This window comes from Toxorhynchites rutilus, chromosome 2 (assembly GCF_029784135.1).
Source record: "Toxorhynchites rutilus septentrionalis strain SRP chromosome 2, ASM2978413v1, whole genome shotgun sequence".
NCBI lineage: Eukaryota > Metazoa > Arthropoda > Insecta > Diptera > Culicidae > Toxorhynchites > Toxorhynchites rutilus.
The window spans coordinates 322,254,602-322,276,992 of record NC_073745.1 but is presented as its reverse complement, the minus strand read 5'-3'; the positions used below and the strand labels follow the sequence as shown (position 1 = coordinate 322,276,992).

Here is a 22,391-nt window from a genome sequence, read left to right as displayed (position 1 = left end):
TACGTTAATACCTACCTATCTAACTGAAAAATGGATTAGTTTATTGTTCACTCTTTATGAACATGTTGGGGGTTCTGAAAAGAACTTTTGGTGTTGTGCTTTTGCGTTTTTTTACAAACTTTCTCAATTTTTTCTCACTATCTTATAGTTGCTTCTTGATATTTTTACTTATTGAATGTTCAACTCCGGGCATCCTTTGGCGTATGCACATATCGTAAAATCAAAATGATGGCTATGATAAGGAATGCATAGTGGTCCTCAGTTCATTCACTATCATAAATTTCACATTACCGTACCTTAAACTGTGGTTTCGGAGACGAATGAATTGTAAGATTTGTAGTCTCCACAAACAATGTAAATAAAAATGAAAAAGAACTGAGGTTTTGGAGACGAACTTTAAGATCTGTCGAGAAACATATGAGCTATAAGCGTTCTGAAAAAGCAACAGTAAATATAGGGACGGATGACCTTCGGAATAAAGTCCTTTAAAATAAGAACAGAGCAGCAGGAAATACATAGCTCATCATGTTGCTCCTTAGTTATGTTTCTATACAATGCAGATGTAACGTCAGTCAATTTTCAACATCAGTTATCAACCAAAGAAAGCAGTTCTTGCTACCGAGAAAATTCGTGAATGCCATCCTGCATACAATGTGTTGTAATTTGAAGCCACTTTCAATTCGGGAACCATGCATGGGTTTGTGAAAACTGAATGATCAATTTAAAAGACCCCAACCTCCAATAAGTTCAAAAACAAGCATAAACAAAATAAATCAGTTCATATTATGTCACTTTAGAATGCATTGGTATTGTGAATAACTTTTAATAACTCTTCTTTAATAGGTTTAATGGCCCTGAAAAGCGCCGTGTTTTACGGTAGCTGTTTTTGCCACCAAAGCAGTCTGTATAAACAAACTTTTTCCTTCTTCTACCTGCTGCCGTTTTGCGATTGCGTTTGCTACTCGCCACTCGCCACTTGCTGCAACTGCCTGTTGTTGTCTTGATGTCCACCGAACCGAATGTGGTCTGTTCTGAATGCCGGTTTTCTTATCGTCGCGAGCAATTTTGCCACCCAACTCGACCATTTCGGCGGCCGAAACTATATAACGGTGGCTAGGTGGACTGGTGCACTGGTACTAACGCGCTCGGCCTAGCTACCCTTGCGGGGAACTCCAGACCAACACGCCTTTCCCTTCACTTTTCCTCCTTTGCCATATCCAACCATGGCTGCTTGTGTTGGTTTGTTGATGTGATGTGATGCGAAACGATGTGGTGTACGGTTTGGATGAGAATGATCGTTACGGCAGCGGAGCGGGGATTTTTAAGCTGACTGGCTGGCTCGAGAATTACGCATGTGTGAGACTGCGTCCAATATTTCGTTCATTTTTTTCTTTTTCCTTTCCAATCGTGTTTCATTCTATTTCGCTGCTGCTCTGGTTGCCCGTTTTGGTCAGTACGATTTGAGGAGCACAAAATGGACCAATCAAAAATGGGCACATAGTGCATTTTGGCAATGCTTGATATTTCACAATTATTCAATTATTTATCTCAAGAAAAATTAAATGTTATTCGTTATGATAGATGCGTAGATATATTTCCTATCAATTGATGCAAAAACCTTTGCGATCTATTGAGAAATGCTCGAGTTATAAGCGTTCCAAATCTTGCATTTTTTCCTACTTGTTCAGTGCCTAGATTCTCATTTCACCCCCTATATCTTCCGGTTAGACGTAGTCCTACGTCAAAAGAATGGCTTCCAGTGTTTGATTACTGGAGCTGCACAGTTCCTATATTGCTGACAAAAAAGAATTGATTCGAGCATTGAACTAGCTGATAACCGGCAACAATAATTACAACAGTTGCTTTTGATGTCGTTAATGGGTTTGCCCGCTCAAGTGTGTGCTTGAATGCGTCATTTCGATGCCGCGATTGCGTTATTTTTCATATCACTCACATCAGTATTATTCCATGCCTCTGATTTCGATTATTACAATCTTTTCTCTTTCTCTTTCAGGTAAGTGTTCCGACTGATTAACCGTCAATATTAGCAACTGTTCATTGGTAAGCCTAGCAAATTTTCCTCGTTACCAACAAAAAGGTAGGTGTCATCCATCCGGACGAAGATAATTCAGTTTCGATGAACCCATCGAAGCGACTTTTTTCACGCAACAATGACTGTCTGGGATTCATGTCAATACGAGACCGCCATCGCCCGTCAAATGCCAAACCAAGGTGAGCAAGACGGGAGAGAGCCAAGTAAAGAAAGAAAAAAAAAATCAACTGTAATAATGCTGTTGGCATTTTGAAGGATATTTCTCGAACTAAATTGATTCAATTCTCGGAATAGAGAATTGGGGGGGATTCACAATTCCAGCGAAGGCCGATGGAATCAAGCTGCCGGAAAGCTTTCGTTGCTTTCGCATCGTGGCATCAAAGTGCCACACGCCACCCGCAGAGTGGAATGTCCCAAAAATAGTCCCATAATTTTATACTGCAAATCGCATTACAGACCGCTCCCCCCCCCCCCCCTCTTTTCCTGGCCCTTGAGCCGCTTGATTGGTACCGAAAACATTGAAAATCGCCTTTTTACTTTACCGGTTCAATTTGAATATCGTGAATTTCGGGGAGACGATGGCGCGGAAAGCGTGCTGTGTTTCTAAGCCGTGGTCTTACGCTCCCCTTGGCTTTTGGAGACATCACCTTGGCCGTTCCTGATACTCATAATCCTAATTAAGAGGGAGACTATTGCATCGGTCGCGTAATGAAATTACTTTTATGTTGTCATTTAATGGAATAAGGTTACTACGAGATGAGGGAATTGAGTGGTTGAAGATATATGCTTTTTCATTTCTAAATACGAAACAACATTTGTAATTAAGGAAGTATTTTAGTCTAGAATTCTCAGATATTACGTTACATTTGTGTTGAAAACATTCGAGGTGATTTGTAATGTGAACCAGTTCATCTATCTTCTATATATATATATATATATATATATATATATATATATATATATATATATATATATATATATATATATATATATATATATATATATATATATATATATATATATATATATATATATATATATATATATATAAAAGGAGTGATGTCTGTCTGTCTGTCTGATTCTTATAGACTCGGAAACTACTGAACCGATCGACATGAAAATTGGTATGTAGGGGTTTTTGGGGCCGGGGAAGGTTTTCGTGATATTTTGAGACCCCTACCCCCTCTCTAAGGGGGGGCTGCCATACAAATGAAACACAAATTTCTGCATTACTCGGAAATTAACCACGCTAACGAAACCATAGTTGGCATGTGAAAGTTTTAGGGTGCAATAAATGTTTCTATGATGGTTAGACAGTCCTTCCCACACTCAAAGGGGGGGCTGCCATACAAATGAAACACAAATTTCTACATTACTCGGGAATTAATCAAGCAAATGAAACCAAATTTGGCATGTGGAGGTTTTAGGATGCAATAAATGTTTCTATGGTGTTAAGATACTCCTTCCCCCTCTCTTAGAGGGGGCTGCCGTACAAATGAAACACAAATTTTTGCATTACTCGAGAATTAATCAAGCATCAATTAAACCAAATTAAACCAAATTAGGCATATGGAAACTTTAGGGTGCAATGAATGTTTCTATGGTGGTTAGATACCCCTCAGGGGGGTCTCCGTAGCCACATTGGTTGCGCGTTCGCTTAGTAAGCGATCGATCGTGAGTTCAAAACTCAGGGCCCTCATTGACCATCTTTGTGTTGTTACAGAATAACTACGTCCACGCAACAATCATCAGCGATGGAGATCGATCCACGGTCGAAATAAGATCGATTCATCCATACAACTGCTCTGCTCTGCCAGACACATCGGGCTACTGTTCTATAAATAACTCAACAATGATCAAACAACTGTCTCCGCTGTCCGGTGGTCCAACTGGATAATGGAAGAACAGAAAGAATACCCTTACGCCTAAATGGCTACTGTGTGAATGTACCATATGTAATGGTATAGAAGGAATACTGGCGAATGGCAACTGTGTAATGTGCTAATTATAGATATGATAACCATGTGACATGTACACGATTAAAATTCGGCTCTGTTACAGCTAAAATGCTAATGAGCCTTAAATAAATAATTGGAATAAAAAAAAAAGATACCCCTCCCCCCTCTCTTAGGGGTGGCTGCCATACAAATAAAACACAAATTTCTGCATTACTCGAGAATTAATCAAGTAAATGGGCGGGACGAAGTTTGCCGGGTTAGCTAGTAGAATATAAATCTGCTCCAAGCAAAATGATACCTCAAGATGAGGGTATTCGCATGCGATTATCCTGTTCTCCGCTATCCAAAACTACTCTATTTTAGCTATCTCATATCCCATTAATTTTCCGTAGATTAGCATTACTCAAAGAACAGCAAATATCATTTGTTCACATTCCTGAATATGAACATGAATTTTACAAATCGCATTCTTCAAATCGAAAAAACAAAATATATACGAGGTTGTGCCCAGGACACGACAGCATTGTTGACGACCACTAGGGTAACACGGGGTGAGTTGGACATACGGGGTGATTTGGACCACCCCTTTATCTCAAAAAGTACGACTCAACTTGGATTTTTTATAATGTCATCTCCTTTTATCGTAGAACCGTATGTACCTAACGTAAAAATTTTTTTGGTAAAATTCGACAGGTGGAAGGAAACGGTAGCATGAACACGGCAAGTACATTGATTGCCAAGAAATGTGAGTTTTCCGATCGTGGTTTTAATTTTTACTAAACTTATTAAATTCGAGATGGTCTCAATCCAATGTTTCTGGTCTGGAATCTGGCCAAGACACCTAGTATCGATCCCAGAACACTGTTACTGATTGTAACATTATCTCAAAATACTTTACATAAACATAAGTATGTTTTTTTCGATGAAACACACAGTGGTCCAAATCACCCTGCATCAAGTTTTTTTTTTATCCCATATATTTATTTTAGGCTCATTAGCATTTTATCTGAAACAGAGCCGAATTTTAATCGTGTACATATCACATGATTATCATTATCTATAATTAGCACATTACACAGTTGCCATTTTGTCAGTATTCCTTCTATACCATTGCATATGGTACATCTACACAGTAGCCATTTAGGCGTAAGAGTTTTCTATCTGTTCTTCCATTATCCAGTTAGACCGAACAGCGGAGACAGTTGATTGATCATTGTTGAGTTATTTATTGAACAGCAGCCCGATGTGTCTTGCAGAGCAGAGCAGTTGTATGGATGAATCGATCTTATTTCGACTGTGGATCGATCTCCATCGCTGATGATTGTTGCGTGGACGTAGTTATTCTGTAACAACACAAAGATGGTCAATGAGGGCCCTGAGTTTTGAACTCACGATCGATCGCTTACTAAGCGAACGCGCAACCAATGTGGCTACGGAGACCGCCTCTTGCATCAAGTTTTAATGTCCAAAAATTATCTCTTTTATTTTATGATATATTTGGTAGTTTGAAGCTTCTTATAATGATTAAACATTATTGATTGAGAGAATACAAGTGTAGCTCAGAGTTCAAGGTGACATTTTTTATTTAGACCGTATTGGTTTGGAAATATTAGGCCAATTGCTTAGGTGGTCCAAATTCCCCCCTTTTCCCCTACTAGCTTATGTTATCGAATACGCTCACCTATTACTTCATTGAATACATTGAAATTGTAGAATTAACTCTTTAGTAGCATGTTTTGGTGGACCGATGATTTGCGTGCTTTTGTAGAGATAGTTGAAGATGATTGGTTGGTGATTCATTCTCACCCTCGCGGGAACAATACACAAGCTAGCCATATATTGCAATTTGTTTGCTTATGTCAATGCACGTTCTGTACCCAGTATTCATCGCAAACGCTATCGCCGCAATCTTTCTCGCATTTGACGCTCACAGGGTCAAAGGCGTTTATAATTTATTCCTACAGCATCATCCACAATGTCAACGTCTGGTGGCGATATCCGAAAAGTGAGGAAAATTAATCTTTATTAGATTAGCAGGCTGGCCGTTTTAGATTGTTGAAAGTTTGAATGACATTTTTAATTTCATTTCATTCGAATACTTGGAACGCTTAATCCTGACTCATACTTAATAATTTGTACACATATTTTGGGATATTTTCACTAAAACTTATGATGACATTATAATATAAAATCATTATCAGGCACAATTTTCGTTTAACATTATTTTACAATGGCGCAGCAAAAACAAACACAACAATACATCTGTCGAGCAATTCCAAATGAAATCGACAAATGATAAAACATGAGTATTTTTGATACGAATGAAAACATTTTCGTGAAAAGTGGTAGATTTGTTTTTAATCGCAAACAATTAGACCAGTCTTTTTTAATTTTCCGTTAGGGTGATTACTTCCGTTTTATGGTTGCCCGAAAAATCACTTTTTGTTCACTTTTTTCCCTAAAATGACTTTTTTCAAACAATTTTGAACTACTGGACCGATTCTAATGATCAAAGTTAATACTCTTGTCTTTTTAGGAAAAATACTTTAGTTGCCGAAAATTTAAATTTTATTTTCGTTATTATTGAATGTATTTGTTTTTTATGGTTTTCATGGCCTTGGGACCAAGTACGCCATATATTTTATATTTTTTCTAGAAAGCTCTGAGGATTTTTTACATAAAATATCTCAAAACTAGAGATGTGTTCATTTTCGTTTTTGAGTTGTGATTTTTAAATTTAACCGATGGTTCAAAAAATCATTTTTCACTTTTATCCCAAAAAATACTTTTTTCAAAAATTAATAACTTTTGAACCACTGTACCGATACGGATGATTGACATACCAATTCAAAGAACATTAGCTATTTTTTTTTTAAATAACACACTAGCGAATAAATTGGATTCTAATTACATAGATCTAGTACAGTCGCATAGAAATATTGAACGAAGACTAAAAACATGTTAACTTTGACAACGAAAACGAAACGAAAAAGAAGACATCTCTGATTTTTCGATCTGTTATGTAGAAAACCTCAACTTTCAAGAAATGAAAAAAAATACAAAAATATAGCGCACTTTAGTTATTTTATTTTTTTTTTTCCAAAATATATATTTTATTAAGGCACATGTGGCGTTAGCCTGACGGGGCCGGGAGTCCAATATTTTGACAATTTTTGTCTTACAACTATGTTAGTAATATGTAACCGATTACTCGCGGTTGGCTCGAGGTTAGTATTACAAGTGTTCTCATAATTGGTATGTTGCAGTCTTCGATGCTCTGTACGTGTGCCCGACACGGGATACTTCCTATTGGGATGCAGCTGACAATTAATCAGCAACGCCCCCCTAGTCTGTACCCCATATCTAGCGTGGTGCGTCTTCTCGCCTCGAGGAATCCAGGATAGAATAGTCACTAGCCGACGCAATCATCAGCTCGTGTAGAGTTGTCATGAGCGGTACAACCTTTGGCTATTGTTGAATGATCAGTGGACTGCACAACCTTCGGCGTTTCTGAGGAACAGGTATAGATGAAGCAGAAGATCAGGATCCCGGCTACCTAAGATATCCCGGACGGGGATATCCGATTCTCTGCCTTTTGCTCTCAGTGCTCTAGAGAGCTGAGAGCGAGCAGCATGGAACCGGATACACGACCAGACAACATGCTCGATGTCGTGGTAGCCATCGCCACAATCACAAAGATTGTTTGCTGCGAGCCCAATGCGATAGAGATGCGCGTTTAGGTTGTAGTGATTGGACATAAGCCGAGATATCACGCGAATGAAATCACGACCTACATTCAATCCCTTGAACCATGCACTCGTCGAGACCTTAGGGATAATCGTGTGTAACCAACGACCGAACTCATCTTCACTCCACATGCGCTGCCAACTAACGAGTGTGTCTTGACGAGGAATGTGAAAAAATTCATTATAGGCAATTTTCCTTTCAAAAAGTGTGCCTTCTGAAGCGCCCACCTTAGCTAGCGAGTCCGCTTTCTCATTCCCCGGAATCGAGCAATGAGAGGGAACCCATGCTAAGGTAATCTTGAATAATTTTTCGACCAAAACACTCAATAGATGTCTTATTCTTGTTAGGAAATAAGATGACCGTTTATCAACTTTCATTGAGCGGATTGCCTCTATTGAGCTGAGACTGTCTGAAAAAATAATATAATGGTCGATGGGCAGTGTTTCAATGATCCCTAGAGCATAGTATATCGTACCCATTTCTGCGACATACACGGAACAAGGATCTTTGAGTTTGAAAGAGGCACTGGAATTTTCATTGAAGATGCCGAAGCCAGTGGACCCGTTTATGAATGAACCGTCAGTAAAGACCATTTGATCAGATCCAACTTTCCCATATTCTGCCGAAAATATCGGCGGAATAGAATCGGAGCGTAGGTGATCTGGGATTCCATGGATTTTTTGTCGCATGGACAGATCAAAAATGACAGAGGAATTGCAGAAGTATGGGAAGCAAACTTGGTTGGAGATGCCTGGTGAAGGGTGCACGTCGTGGGTAAGGTACTCATGGTATAAAGACATAAAACTTGACTGAGGAGTCAGTTGGAGTAGATTTTCGAAGTTATCAATCACCAATGGATTCATGATCTTGCAACGGATGAGAAATCTGTAGGATAATTCTGTGAACCGAAGAGTAAGCGGGGGTACTCCTGCCAAAACTTCGAGACTCATCGTATGTGTCGAATGCAAACACCCCATGGCTATACGCAAGCAACGATATTGTATTCTCTCCAGCTTGAGATTTTATTATTTATTTTCTTCGCAAATGTAATATTTTTTCAAAAAAGTTTAATTTGATATATCGATCATCTAAATCGGTCTAGTAGTTCAAAAGTTATGAATTTTTGAGAGGAGAAAATTGGTATTCCGAACTATCAGTTAACTCAAAACATAACTTGAAAAAGAAAACATCTCTGATTTTGAGATATTTTAGGTAGAAAATCCTAAGCTTTCTAGAAAAAATATTAAAAAATGTAGCGCTCCTGGTCCCGAAACCATGAAAACCATAAAAAACCAATACAATAATAATAACGGAAACAAAATTTAAATTTTCTGCAATTGAAAAATGTTTCACGACGAGGTGATAGACATTTATTTCATATTTCCATCATCTGAATTGGTTCTGTAGTTCTAGAGGTATAAATTTTTGAAAAAGTCAATTTAGGAAAAAAGTGAAAAAAGTGATGTTTCGGACCACTCCAAAACTGAAATGGTCACCACAACGAAAAACAAAAATACGGGTCTAATTGTTTACGATAAAGAACAAATCCACCACTTTTCACGAAAATCTGAGAACCACTACATCGGTTTGGCATGGAATGGCTGAATATGTGAATGTGATGCACTCTCCACTAGACGGAATGAAAATCGACGCGCACAGAATAGCAAGAATTGAAGTAAGTAAATCGATTTTCTTCTGTCCTGACAATTCTTATCGAGAGCTGTTCAAAATTTTACCGTTTCGTTAAATAAATACCACGTCGGCGAGACCCAACTTCCATATGACAAAAAGATTGTAGCAGTCGAAAGTTCATAAACTTTCGGAGGGTAGCAGTCCAAATAAAACGAACTGCTATTTAGCACATCTTGCACACAACGATGTGCATAAGTTGTACGCAATCGTTGTGTGGTTGGACGCAAGCGTAGCGAATATTCCGTCACACACACCTTTTGGGGTCGAGTGGACGAAGTACCTCGCAATATGCGCGGCTTAGCGAGAGTTCCGAGTCAGGTTTCGAGAGGCGATTCTGATACTCGCGAGAATGCTGACTCAACCTGACTCATGAGAGCGGACAATCGTTTCTTTGCTCTGTTTCGAACCGTGGGCTGGGGGAAGTTCGCGGATTTGAAAAGAACATTATTTGCTTTAGCAAAATGCTTTAGCAAATATTGTTCTCCTGGGGACAAAGATCAGGCACTTATTGTGTTCTGAAGAACTGGGGAATTTTTGCTCGTTTATTCCGACCTGATTCATGGAAGAGGCAAGAGTGCGCGTATTTTGTTTGTCGTGTCGCGGTGTGTTTTATAGTGTAAGACTTGTGCTGTGGAAAGGGTTCTTCAAATGTACTCAGTTCTTTCTTGTTTCTTTTTGTAGAATTATTTAGAATATTCAGGAGTTATAGGAAACAATTATTCTTGTTGTGTGTGAGCAGTACTAAAAACCAAAAAGGTAAATTATTTGAAGATTGTTTAGAAATAGGAAGATTGTTAAATGCGTCGAACAGCCGTTCGACGGCTTTTTTGTTCAGATTTAAATCTGCAGGTTCCAGGCTGACCGGAAGTACCATTCCCGGTTGTGTGCTCGGCGCACCGCATCATAACTCCATCGTGGACCGCACTTTTGAACCCACGTGTCGGGTTGGAATCCCGGCACCAACCAACCTCGTCGGAAGGGAGCTGCTACAAAATTATGTATTAGAGTAATTAACGAATAAATGTTTGAGTTGAGAAAATGTCCTAGTTAATTTTGTGGAGATATTTTTGTTGCTTGGAAGAAACCTTTTTCGCTTCGCTTCGTTAATTCGTTTGTAGAGTTTTCGGTTTTTGTACTCCAAGTGTGGACTGCTTGGGAGTCTCAGTCCATCTCAGCTCGTGCTTTCTGTAGCGATAGGGGTGGTGTAGACAGCAGGAGGAACCAGGGGAAGACGCATTGGTGTGCGTATCTGTGCCGTTGGTAGAATCTGCGAACTTCTCCCAGTCACTGTGTTGGAAACAGAGCAAAGAATCGGGAACGCGTACAGGTGTAGGTGTCAGGAAGGGTCAGCTTTTCACGCATTTTGGGATCGATTCAAGAACCCCTGAGGTCGGAATTCTTGCCGGGCAGACAGCGAGTGAGTGGCCCTCTTACGAGGTGGCGCTTAAGCCACTCACTTTGAATCCCGTGTGAAACATCAAACATACGTTTATCCTGTATTCCACTTCTGTTTGGTTTATCTGGTTTATATAGCTTCTTATGGGGGATTTGCGCTCAGGTGAGTGTAATATCACTTGGGTGCTCTCAATGTGCGAAAACAAAACTTTACGAATTCTTGTAGATCTATATACATTAGGTACACTTCCGGGGTAAAACGGACATACTGGTGATTCCAATACAGGTCGGACTCGATTATATGTGATTCGATTATATACAATTTTAGACTCGATTATATGCAGTTTGGAAAAAAAATATTTTTTTTATTCAAATATGGCTTATTTCATGAAGAAATGTAACATTTCAACGTTAAGGGGAAGTTTAAGTGGGTATTACATGTACAGTGAGGTAAAAATCGTGATTTTTTAAGATTTTGCTTGAATTTTCACCAGGAATTGTTTATTTCGATATTGCAGCCAAATTAAGAAAGATAGAAGGTGTGCGTCAATGAACAAATTGTAGAGCGGTTAAAGCACATTCATTTTATTATTAGAAACAATCTAGTTGAATATAATGTTTTAGGATAAAATTAATAATAACACATTAAAAATTATTAACTTTTAAGCCTTTCACTTCACTTTTATTCAAATACACTAATTTAGTTGTTCCACTACTATATCCTGTGCTAAATTTCTTTCAAATGAAAGCATCAGAATCGTCTTCCGTAGCGTACTTTTTCATGTAGAGCCAGTTTGAGGCAACAGAGTCGGAAACAAAATAAAAGTTCTATAATTCTGTCATTGTTGAAATTCGAAAATATGCGTAAAAGGATTTTTTTCATCGAATATGATGGTCTATCACCTCCTGAGAGAATCTGGATAAATTCAGGCGTTTTCTGACTTCAAGGGGATGAATCAAAAATCAAATTCCTCTTTTAGTTTCAAAAAAACGAAAAATACATGCAAAAAAACAAATAAAGAAAAATATTTTTTTGAATTTATCTCATCTCCTATCATTTCAAGTTCTTATAAAAATGACACAAGTAATATTACCATAATAATTTCGGAATCATACACCCAAAGCTAATTTTTTGCACATGTTATGGCATCCCGATTTATTACATTAAATGAACTGAAAAATAACAGAAAATGTTCTACTCCCCAATACATGTATATCATATGTATAATATATATGCTAGAGCCATTATGAGCGAGCGAAACAGGAGACACATTTAAATGAAAGCACATGAAAGCTTTCCGTATAGTTTGCCAAATACACGGCCCAGACAGAGAAGATGTATTCACGTTCATGTTCTTCTTTATCCTCTCAGAAAACACTTTCCAACTTCATTTTTTGATGAGGTGTAATATTACCACGCTTGAATTGTAGGAAATTGTATAAATTTAAAAAAAATTCCAAACATTTTTTGGAATAAAATTTCGCTGAAAAAAAAGTTAGTTTAAATTTCCAGAAATATATATATATATATATATATATATGAATAGCCCTTACAATTTCCAACAAGTCGTCCATACATCGGAAGATGGGCACTTTTACAGGAAAAAAGTTTTTCGAACAACAACTTTTTCATGTTTGCAGAAATGTGAAATGTAGAAAATTACTTAGTTTTTTTTTTAAATTATCAAAGAATTTTTTGAAAAAAAAAAATTATTGTAAAAAAAATTTGGAAAATAAAAAATCATTTTTCTCGAAAACATATGCTTTAAAAATTCTGAGGAAATAGATTTAAATAGCCTTTAAAATTTCCAACAAGTTTTCCAAACATCGGACGATTTGCATATTCACATGGAAAATTTTTTTCGAGCAACAACTTTTTAATTTTTTTCTTCAAAAAAATACTATTAATGTTTAATTCGTAACATTTTTGTGTATAAATTATCGCAATTTACATGCTCTGCAAACTTTTCTGTATTTAGAAACATATCGAGAACATGTCAAACGCGAGAATTAACACACAAAAATGTTACGAGCGAAACATTATTTTTTTCAGGAGTCTTCATACAAAAATGACTTTTTTTTTTTTTATCCAAAATATATATTTTATTAAGGCTCATATGGCGTCAGCCTAACGGGGCCGGGAGTTCAATATTTTGACAATGTTTGCTTAGACTATGTTAGTAATATGTAACCGATTACTCGCGGTTGACTCGAGGTTAGTATTACAAGTGTTCTCATAATTGGTATGTCGCAGTCTTCGATGCTCTGTACGTGTGCCCGACACGGGATACTTCGTATTAGGATGCAGCTGACCATTAATCAGCAACGCCCCCCTAGTCTGTACCCCATATCTAGCGTGGTGCGTCTTTCTCGACTCGAGGAATCCAGGATAGAATGGTCACTAGCCGGCGCAATCATCAGTTCGTGTAGAGTTGTCATGAGCGGTACAACCTTTGGCTCTTGTTGAATGATCAGTGGACTGCACAACCTTTGGCCCGTGTGTCTGTAAAGAGTGTGTGTATGTATTGCCGCGACTAAGTAAAAGTTTATCGATCGGATAGGAGGGATATGAAACGGGGACACAACGAAGGAAACATCATTAAACGTTGACATCGGCGTTTCTGAGGAACAGGTATAGATGAAGCAGAAGATCAGGATCACGGCTACCTAAGATATCCCGGACGGGGATATCCGATTGTCTGCCTTGTGCTCTCAGTGCTCTAGTGAGCTGAGAGCGAGCAGCATGGAACCGGATACACGACCAGACAACATGCTCGATGTCGTGGTAGCCATCGCCACAATCACAAAGATTGTTTGCTGCGAGCCCAATGCGATAGAGATGCGCGTTTAGGTTGTAGTGATTGGACATAAGCCGAGATATCACGCGAATGAAATCACGACCTACATTCAATCCCTTGAACCATGCACTCGTCGAGACCTTAGGGATAATCGTGTGTAACCAACGACCGAACTCATCACCACTCCACATGCGCTGCCAACTTACGAGCGTATACTGACGAGGAATGTGGAAAAATTCATTATAAGCAATTTGCCTTTCAAAAAGTGTGCCTTCTAAAGCGCCCACCTTAGCTAGCGAGTCCGCCTTCTCATTCCCCGGAATCGAGTAATGAGAGGGAACCCATGCTAAGGTAATCTTGAATAATTTTTCGACCAAAACACTCAATAGTTGTCTTATTCTTGTTAGGAAATAAGATGAGCGTTTATCAACTTTCATTGAGCAGATTGCATCTATTGAGCTGAGACTGTCTGAAAAAATAAAATAGTGGTCGATGGGCAATGTTTCAATGATCCCTAATGCGTAATATATCGCACCCAGTTCAGCGACATACACGGAACAAGGATCTTTGAGTTTGAAAGAGGCACTGGAATTTTCATTGAAGATGCCGAAGCCAGTGGACCCGTTTATGAATGAACCGTCAGTAAAGAACATTTTATCAGATCCAACTTTCCCATATTCTGCCGAAAATATCGGCGGAATAGAATCGGAGCGTAGGTGATCTGGGATTCCATGGATTTTTTGTCGCATGGACAGATCAAAAATGACAGAGGAATTGCAGAAGTATGGGAAGCAAACTTGGTTGGAGATGCCTGGTGAAGGGTGCACGTCGTGAGTAAGGTACTCATGGTATAAAGACATAAAAAAAATGACTTATATTCTAAAAACTATAAAAGATAGAAAGTTGACGTCTTCAACAAAAGTTCATATTTCAATTAGATCTAAAATTTTGTCGAACACACTATATCGCTATCTTGACTTTAAAGAAAATTAGGATAAGTTGTATTTTTTTCAAAGAAAATATAAAAAAGTTGTTGTTAGAAAAACTTTTTCCCTGTAAAAGAGCCCATCTTCCGATGTATGGACGACTTGTTGGAAATTTTAAGTGCTATTCATATCAATATATTTGTGAATATTAGAAAAATACGTTTCTGAGAAAAATCAATTTTAATTTTTAAAATAACTTTTTCGCTTAATTTTTTTTCCAACAAAATTTTGATATTTTTTGTTAAAATTTAAATAATTTCCTACATTTCATTCTCTGACATAACTTTTGTAGGTATCATAGTTTTTAAGTTTTGAATTTTTGTAAAAAATTAGGAAAAAAATGACTTTTTCCAAAACGTTTTCCAAGTCTAATTATTTTTCGAATATTTCAAATATGCAAAGTTGCTTAAGTGAACCATGTCTTTACACCCACAACGTTTCACTGCTATCTGACATGGTGCTGCCAACGGCCAGTCGAGTTGGCATGAAATTCGTCTTCTATATAACAGCACTGGCAGCTATATGGATAGCGTGGTCGTGTGAAATAGCTTTGCATTCCATCCGGCCTCGGTTCGATCCCCGTTGACGTCGTAGGGACTTTTTTTTTTGGCACAATCCCAAATGAAACGAGAAAAGAAAAAACGGAAAGAGATGTCTGCTCGCATACTAACAAACCATTTTTAAGCCTCTAAAACGGCTCATAATTTGCGCATTTGACCTTCCAGCACACGAAATGGCATTATGATGCCAAAGATTAAATGTTTTTAGCCAACGCTAGTTTGGGTCTATAAAGAAGAATTATAAAAAATGTTTTTCAAGCATTCTTTGAATTAAACAAACAAAGAATAAATTCCTTTATGTAGTCTCTAATTTAAAAGAAATATCAAATAGTTTCGGAAAAGCAACCTGTTCTAACTAATCCGACTTTTTTTTTAAATAATGCAATATCCCTGGTCTTGTCTGTAACAATAGCCAATCGTCGGTTCCATGTCAGCCAAACAATATTGGTCCAGCCACTAAACAAAGTCCACACCCAACTCATAGTTGTACTATGAAGCCAACCCATTCGCTAGGTTAAACATTTGAAGTCACCTCTGGCGCCAGCCAGCCTCTACCTGTGTATAAGCAAATATGTAGTGACTGCTACCCTACCCAGCACAGTCCGTGGGATCACAGATGGAATAATATCTACATCTGTAATACATTTTGGCCGGTTTATTTTCATCATCCGTCCAATGCACACATAAACCACTCGCGTGCGCACATACTCCCCTCCCCCTCTCTAGCTACTGCCGCTGGTAATCATCCTTTATTCATGATAAAACTTCAAACGGCAGCGAAATGCCATAAACAAATTCACACAGAGCGCCGCTGACTGTAAAATATGATAAACGTATATAACCCACAATTTTCACATTTCCGTGTTGGAAACAAACGAAAAAAAAAACAATGATCCTCTCAGCCCGTGTCGTAGTCTCGGTACCGGTCGGGTGGTCGGTCGGTACAGGTCCGACTATCTCGCACTGTTGATCTTCCTAGGAACATGAAAATGACCATCGTTTCCCGCCGCCTTGCGAGACAAAGTGGATAACAAACATCCTTGGAATCGGGCCCCGGCGGACGACAAACCGGGTGGGGGCGCGGATCTGGGCGGGAAAAAGAGACTGCAAAGTAAATAACTTAATCCAGCAAATTGCTCGTAAATTTTTCCCCTCGCTCGGACCGAATTCAGCGGCGTGGCTTCGCAGCGTGGCCCACACTTTTCCGCTCGCTGTATTTTATTATTGCAACGGTATAATTGAAAATAATCATCTGCAGAGAATGGATGGAAACTCGTGCGAAAGCTTATCCAGGCACCCCTTTTTTCTCGGTCTCTCACTCTCTGCATCCGGTGATAGATCGAACCATTTCTCACGCGGGACCGTATTTTTGCGCCATGAACGATGTGTCCTGCATGCCGCCACCAGAAACGGAGCATTATCCGAGGAAATTAGCGGTGAATGTAGAAAGCGGATAAACGGAGGAAAACTTGGTGAAATCTAATGTTATCTTCATTAAGTCAGGCAGTACCAGATAGACGGTGCAGAGTAGCAACACGGTCCGGGCGCTAAACATGCTAAGCTCAGAATTCAATTTCTTACCACAGAGTAGGGTAAGTGAGGGCAATTTGGACCCCCTAAGAAAATCGCCTAATATTTCCAAACCAATACGGTTTAAATAAAAAAAAAACTTACACTGAGTTATACTTGTTTTCTCTCAATCAATTATCGTTATATCAAACTTCCTTACCTTACCAAATATATAATAAAATAAAAGAGATGATTTTTGGACATTGAATTTGTATTTGATTTGGTGATTTGGGCAATGTGTGTGTTTAATCGAAAAAACATACTTATGTTTAGGTAAAGAAATTCAGGATAATATTTCAATCAGTATCAATGTTCTGGGATCGATACCAGGTGCCAGACTAGAAAAATTCCATTGGGACCATGCAATCCCAACAGGTAGCATACCCTAGACATTTTAGGCTTTTCATGAATCCACCAAACCCATCTCTTCTGGCTAAGAGAGTTTCGAGATTTGAAGGATGAGTAGGCTTATTTTTTTCGACCAATTCAAATATTTTTTCCCGGATATCAAGCTCAAGCTCAATTTAAGCCCCACCCGTTTTCTATTTGTAAGCTATTCGCGATGTCACATCATTCATCATCTTTTAGAGATGAACCAGAATTTGGCTGTAAATCTCTTTAATAAAGAAAGAATTTTTTCTCAGTTCTGATGGCACACACATTTATTCTGCTCGATACAAATCGGTGGAGCCACCGCGTCGATTTTCATGCCGTCAGTGAGAGAGTGCTTCTGTATTTTTGCATCACATCATTTCTGCACCTGTACTGGGATGAAAGCTCGAAATTTCGATAACAAGATTGTTATATTGGTTGTGTAAGGATTCAAGCGTTGATATCTCTTCGTGGTGGACAATCACTTTAGAAAGACAAAAGGTGTAAAAGTGATGTTTTTTACTTGTAGACCCATTTTTTCCCAATTAGGACACAAATCTCGTATATTTTTCTCACGAGAACAATAATTAATTATGAATTACCCATCTTCAACTGCTTATACAATAGCACGCAAACCCATCGGTTCTCTTCAGGGCCACCAAAACATTCGATGTCTTCAAAATTTTAATGACCGATGAATCATGTCTGAAGTATGCGTTTCATCTTCTTCCTTATTAATTTACAGAGACTTTAAATCTTTCGATCCATTCGTCTCCGACAGCTAAATTCAATTCTATCAAAGAAGTCGGTTCATTTCAGAAGCAAAATTGGTCACTTGAGATTCGTCTCGGTTGAGAATGGCCGACAATCCAGCAAAAATGGTAGCGCATATGGGGGCCGCATTACAGGAACATAAGGGTTGTTTTGTTTTATCAATTAAATAGTGGCCATGCCAAAGACTGGTGAAAAACCAATCTTCATCCACTGTTGTTTGTATCGAACTAAGGACGTGTGGAGTTGTAAATTTTGTGAAGGTGGGTGGGATGACTGTTTCTCCAGGCTATATACTACGGATGATGTTAAATGAAGGACAGACTATATCATGAGGCTCTTCTTTCCTCCCCTTGACAAGACGGCTGTGTCAGTGGCTATATTTCCGAGGATTCCGGAATAATCAGGAACCCAATAGAAGATGTTTATGTCTAAGAAGTATGCGTTTGCGGCTTAGTTAGGCTGACCGTTTTGAACACGCAGTGCCATTTTTTCGATCATTTTTTATCGTCCCGTCTTTCTATCAATTGGTAACGTATTTTGAGTACTAAGAAAAAATACTTGTAATATTGTTCATTTGTACCACGATTTATTTGAAAACCATGCGTTATGTTATGGTTACTTCTATCAGAGATCTGTTAGCGAACTTTCAAACATTTTATTGGCCTTCTTGAAAGAGATGATGTATCTGGCTGTTGATTTTGATGAGAGAGATCACCAGAAAATGTGGAACGAGTAAGAGCTTCAACTGAGCAGTCACCGAGACGTTTTGTGCGCTAATATGTTGTCACTTCGCTTTGGTTTAAAGTTCCATCTTTACAGAGTCATATTAACTCAATAATTTAATAAACGTGACAAAGGATAATGAGAGACTGACGCTTTAGTAAGTTATAAACGGGCTGGACTAATTTGCAATATGTTCTCTCTCCATAGTGTCCGTACCGACGAACGCTGCATTTGCATTTCAAGCGACCGATTTACGCATACTTTATTCGCAGTGGCATATACAAATCATACTTCATATCTACACTCGTTCCTCGGTATAAAAAGCATGGGTAGGTAGGAACACAGATGCACCGAAGTCTTCGGAGAATCATCGAAGAAATTGCCTGGGTGGAGCAGCTTTTTTCGACAAAGAAGTTTCGCGAAAAATACATTTTTATTAATTAATAAAAGTGAGTGATCCGTCGAATATCTTTATTCGATTATTAGTGCTCCACCGAGATAAAGATTTGAAAACCCCTAGTCCAAACCATTTACGTATTAGGGAATCGTAATGTAGAACATACCAATTCTTAGAAAATATCCAACCCGATTGTTTTAACTAACAAATAATCCGTACCAGTTGCAAATAGTTGAGTGCAAATATTTTCAGAAATGGAACACAAATTTCTAGAATATAAGGAATTCGTAAAGCTTACTGACTTACTTACTATTCACCGCATCAAACAAAAAAAAAAGCTTTTTGTACGATGATCAATATTTGGACATTGAGGTCACGACTCAACGTTAAAACCATAAACGCTTTGAAAGTCAAATTCCAGATCTAAAACTATGACTTTCTTCGATCTGGAATGTGACAAATTGTATTATAAAATTTCCAAAAGACATAATCTTCTTCGAAAAGTGTCTTCGGCATCTAAATATTCCTTCATAATAGAGAACAGAGCAGATACGCCTAAGTATGTATAATTGATAGGTTTAATTTACTCAATAAAATATTTAGAAAAATATTATGTCTTTTAGATTTTTTTGTCTTATATGCCCCGTTTTCACTCCTGAACTATTTGGTCAGCCTAGGCCTAATTAAATTTATATGGGGCCGGTTCCACGCATGTAACGCTGCGAACTTTTAAGTTCAAGGCTTCTACACCTAAACTAGCGTTGCTATAAAGCATTTTATTTTCGGCAGAAATCATGTCTTTTCATGCCCTGTAGCGTCAAATGAGCAAATAATGTCATCTGTCCCCCAACGCTTCAAAATGTTTATATGTATGGACACAGACTTCTCTTACTTTTTTTCTGTTTTCATCTTTTTTTGGTTTTGCACGCAAAAAGAAGTCCAAACCACGTCAACGGGAATCGAACCAAGGCCGGCTGGAATGCAAGACTGCTTTACACGACCACGCTGTCCACATAGCTAATGATGCTGTTGCGCAGAAGCGTGATAATATTATATCTCATTACAAATTGAAGATGGAAAGTGTTTTCTAATTTTACTCTTAGAAAACACTTTCCAGCATAAAGGAAATCTATATCCATCTCGGTCTGGGCCGTGTACATAAGTGGCAAAGTATTGCGTGCTTTTTTGAAACGTGTCTTTCTGTCTTTCTGTCTTTCTGTCTTTCTGTCTTTCTGTCTTTCTGATTCTTATGGACTCGGAAACTACTGATCCGATCGACATGAAAATTGGTATGTAGGGGTTTTTGGGGTCGGGGAAGGTTCTTATGATAGTTAGAGACCCCTGCTCCCCTCCCTAAAGGGGGGGCTTTTAAACTGGGAAAGTGGGAACCTGGGAAAATCTAGCAAACATTAGAGGCGAATGAACTGAAAAGTTTTAAGCCTCTCTAATTAATCATCAGTCATCAGTCAATCAGCAGACATTAAAGACGAATGAACGTTCAAGTTTGAAGGCTCTAGAATATAAAAAATATAGTAAAAGTATAGTAAAGTAAGTTTTTTTTATTAATTGTTTTTTTTTACAGGCTCAATTACATAAGTTTAAAGGAGCCGAATTCTGACCTAAACATATTAATTATATCTATATATCTATGAACAATTTTCCTTAATTCTATTGTTAATAAGGTAGAAACCGATTACTCTCGGTAGACTCGAGTTTAGAAGGGTGACATATTTTTATCAGGAATAGGATGGGATTTAAGGATATGTTGACAATGTTCACACTCAACTCTTAAACCTATCTAATAACTACTATGTATTTACATGTCAACTTATTCTATTGTTAGTAAGGAGAGAACCGATTGCTCGCGAAGGAAGAAAAGGAGGGGATAAGGGTATAAGGACAATCACACACGATGATCGATTGCTTTAAGGAAAACATATATTTGGGACATGTAATCAAGATCTAACCGAGCCAACACATCTCTCACCGGCACATTGGGCTGTCTCCCTCGGGTCCGAAGGGAGTTTACTAAATTCGATCTGGCGACAAGATACAACTCGCACGACCAAACAACGTGTTCAATGTCGTGATAACCTTTGCCACAAACGCAGAGATTGCTGCTGGCAAGATTAAAGCGGAAGAGTAGTGCATCTAACGAACAGTGATTGGACATGAGTCGGGAGAAGGTACGAATAAAGTCCCGACTCAAGTCCAGACTTTTGAACCACGGTTTGAGGCTAACCTTAGGGGTAATCGAGTGATAAAAAAAAAGCATAAGTTGATGTTGTTGATTCATGCAAGCAGGGGGGTACTTTCCTCACCCGCATGTTTTTTTTGCAGAAGTATACGTGTACTTGAGAGATGCAAACTTCAGAGGGAAATGTAAAATAAAATAATCTTTTGATTCACATATTTTGTCCTAGGCATCATACCAAACGTGAAAGGACTGTCATTAACTTTACTTGTAACGAAGAACTTAATCTATCACAATGCATGAATTGACCTTACATGGCATTTATTCAATCTCTTTACTGACGAAGCAAATATATTAAATTCGATTGAATTCGGAAATTGTTTAATTCAATCAAAAATTTAATCAATACAAACAAATGATTGCTAAGCTATCCTAGTCCCACGTTAACTTTGCGGTTATATCATAGCTATAACCCATTGTGTTGAATGTGTTGATAACAGCAAAACTCAAGAAAGGAATTGTCCGATTTAGGGCTGTCTTTATTCTATCATATTTTCTGTATCAAACATTTATTCAATGTAACGGAGAAACATGTGATTTGCAAGTGGTCAAAAAATCTTGAACGTGAATTGTATCTGAAAATAATCTGATATTATAATAACGAGTTTTGACAGAAGTACTAGGAATTTTATAGTAAAAAGTAATTTTAAAGGGTAGATTACAAAATCAATCAATGAACAGTTCTGCGATTGGACCTATGAACATGCGCTTAGTAAGAAAAACGTGAATGTGAAAACGAAGAATAAATTTTGGGCGGAACGAAGTTTGCCGGGTCAGCTAGAATATTATACAAATGCGTTATTTTTACGCTCATTTAATGTAATAAATTGGGATCGGGCTAAAAATCAATTTTGGGTGTATCGAATAAATAAAAGTGAAAAGCAAGTAACATCGCATCAGACGAGAGGTATAAATTATTTGACTCAGTGACTTTCTTTTTCTTTTCAAAAAATCACTTCTTTTGTTCATGCTATCGTTTCCCTCAACCTGCAAATTTGACCATCCAGTTCAATAATAAACTAGATGACATTATAAAATATCCAGGTTGAGCCGTACTTTCCGAGATGAAGGGGGTGTCAAAATCACCCGCACTTACCCTAGCTGTTTCTGTTC

The 22,391-nt window shown here is 38.1% G+C and overlaps 1 protein-coding gene and 1 long non-coding RNA gene across 5 annotated transcripts in view; both read left to right on the top strand.

Annotated features, from left to right (window-relative positions):
- Positions 1–22,391, top strand: part of LOC129768245 (uncharacterized) — a 524,264-nt gene that overhangs the window by 246,004 nt on the left and 255,869 nt on the right. The window lies entirely within an intron of this gene.
- LOC129768254 (uncharacterized) lies at positions 10,011–10,480 on the top strand. The gene is made up of 3 exons (XR_008741651.1): positions 10,011–10,066; positions 10,132–10,206; positions 10,262–10,480. It is a non-coding gene; the product is annotated as an uncharacterized LOC129768254 (long non-coding RNA).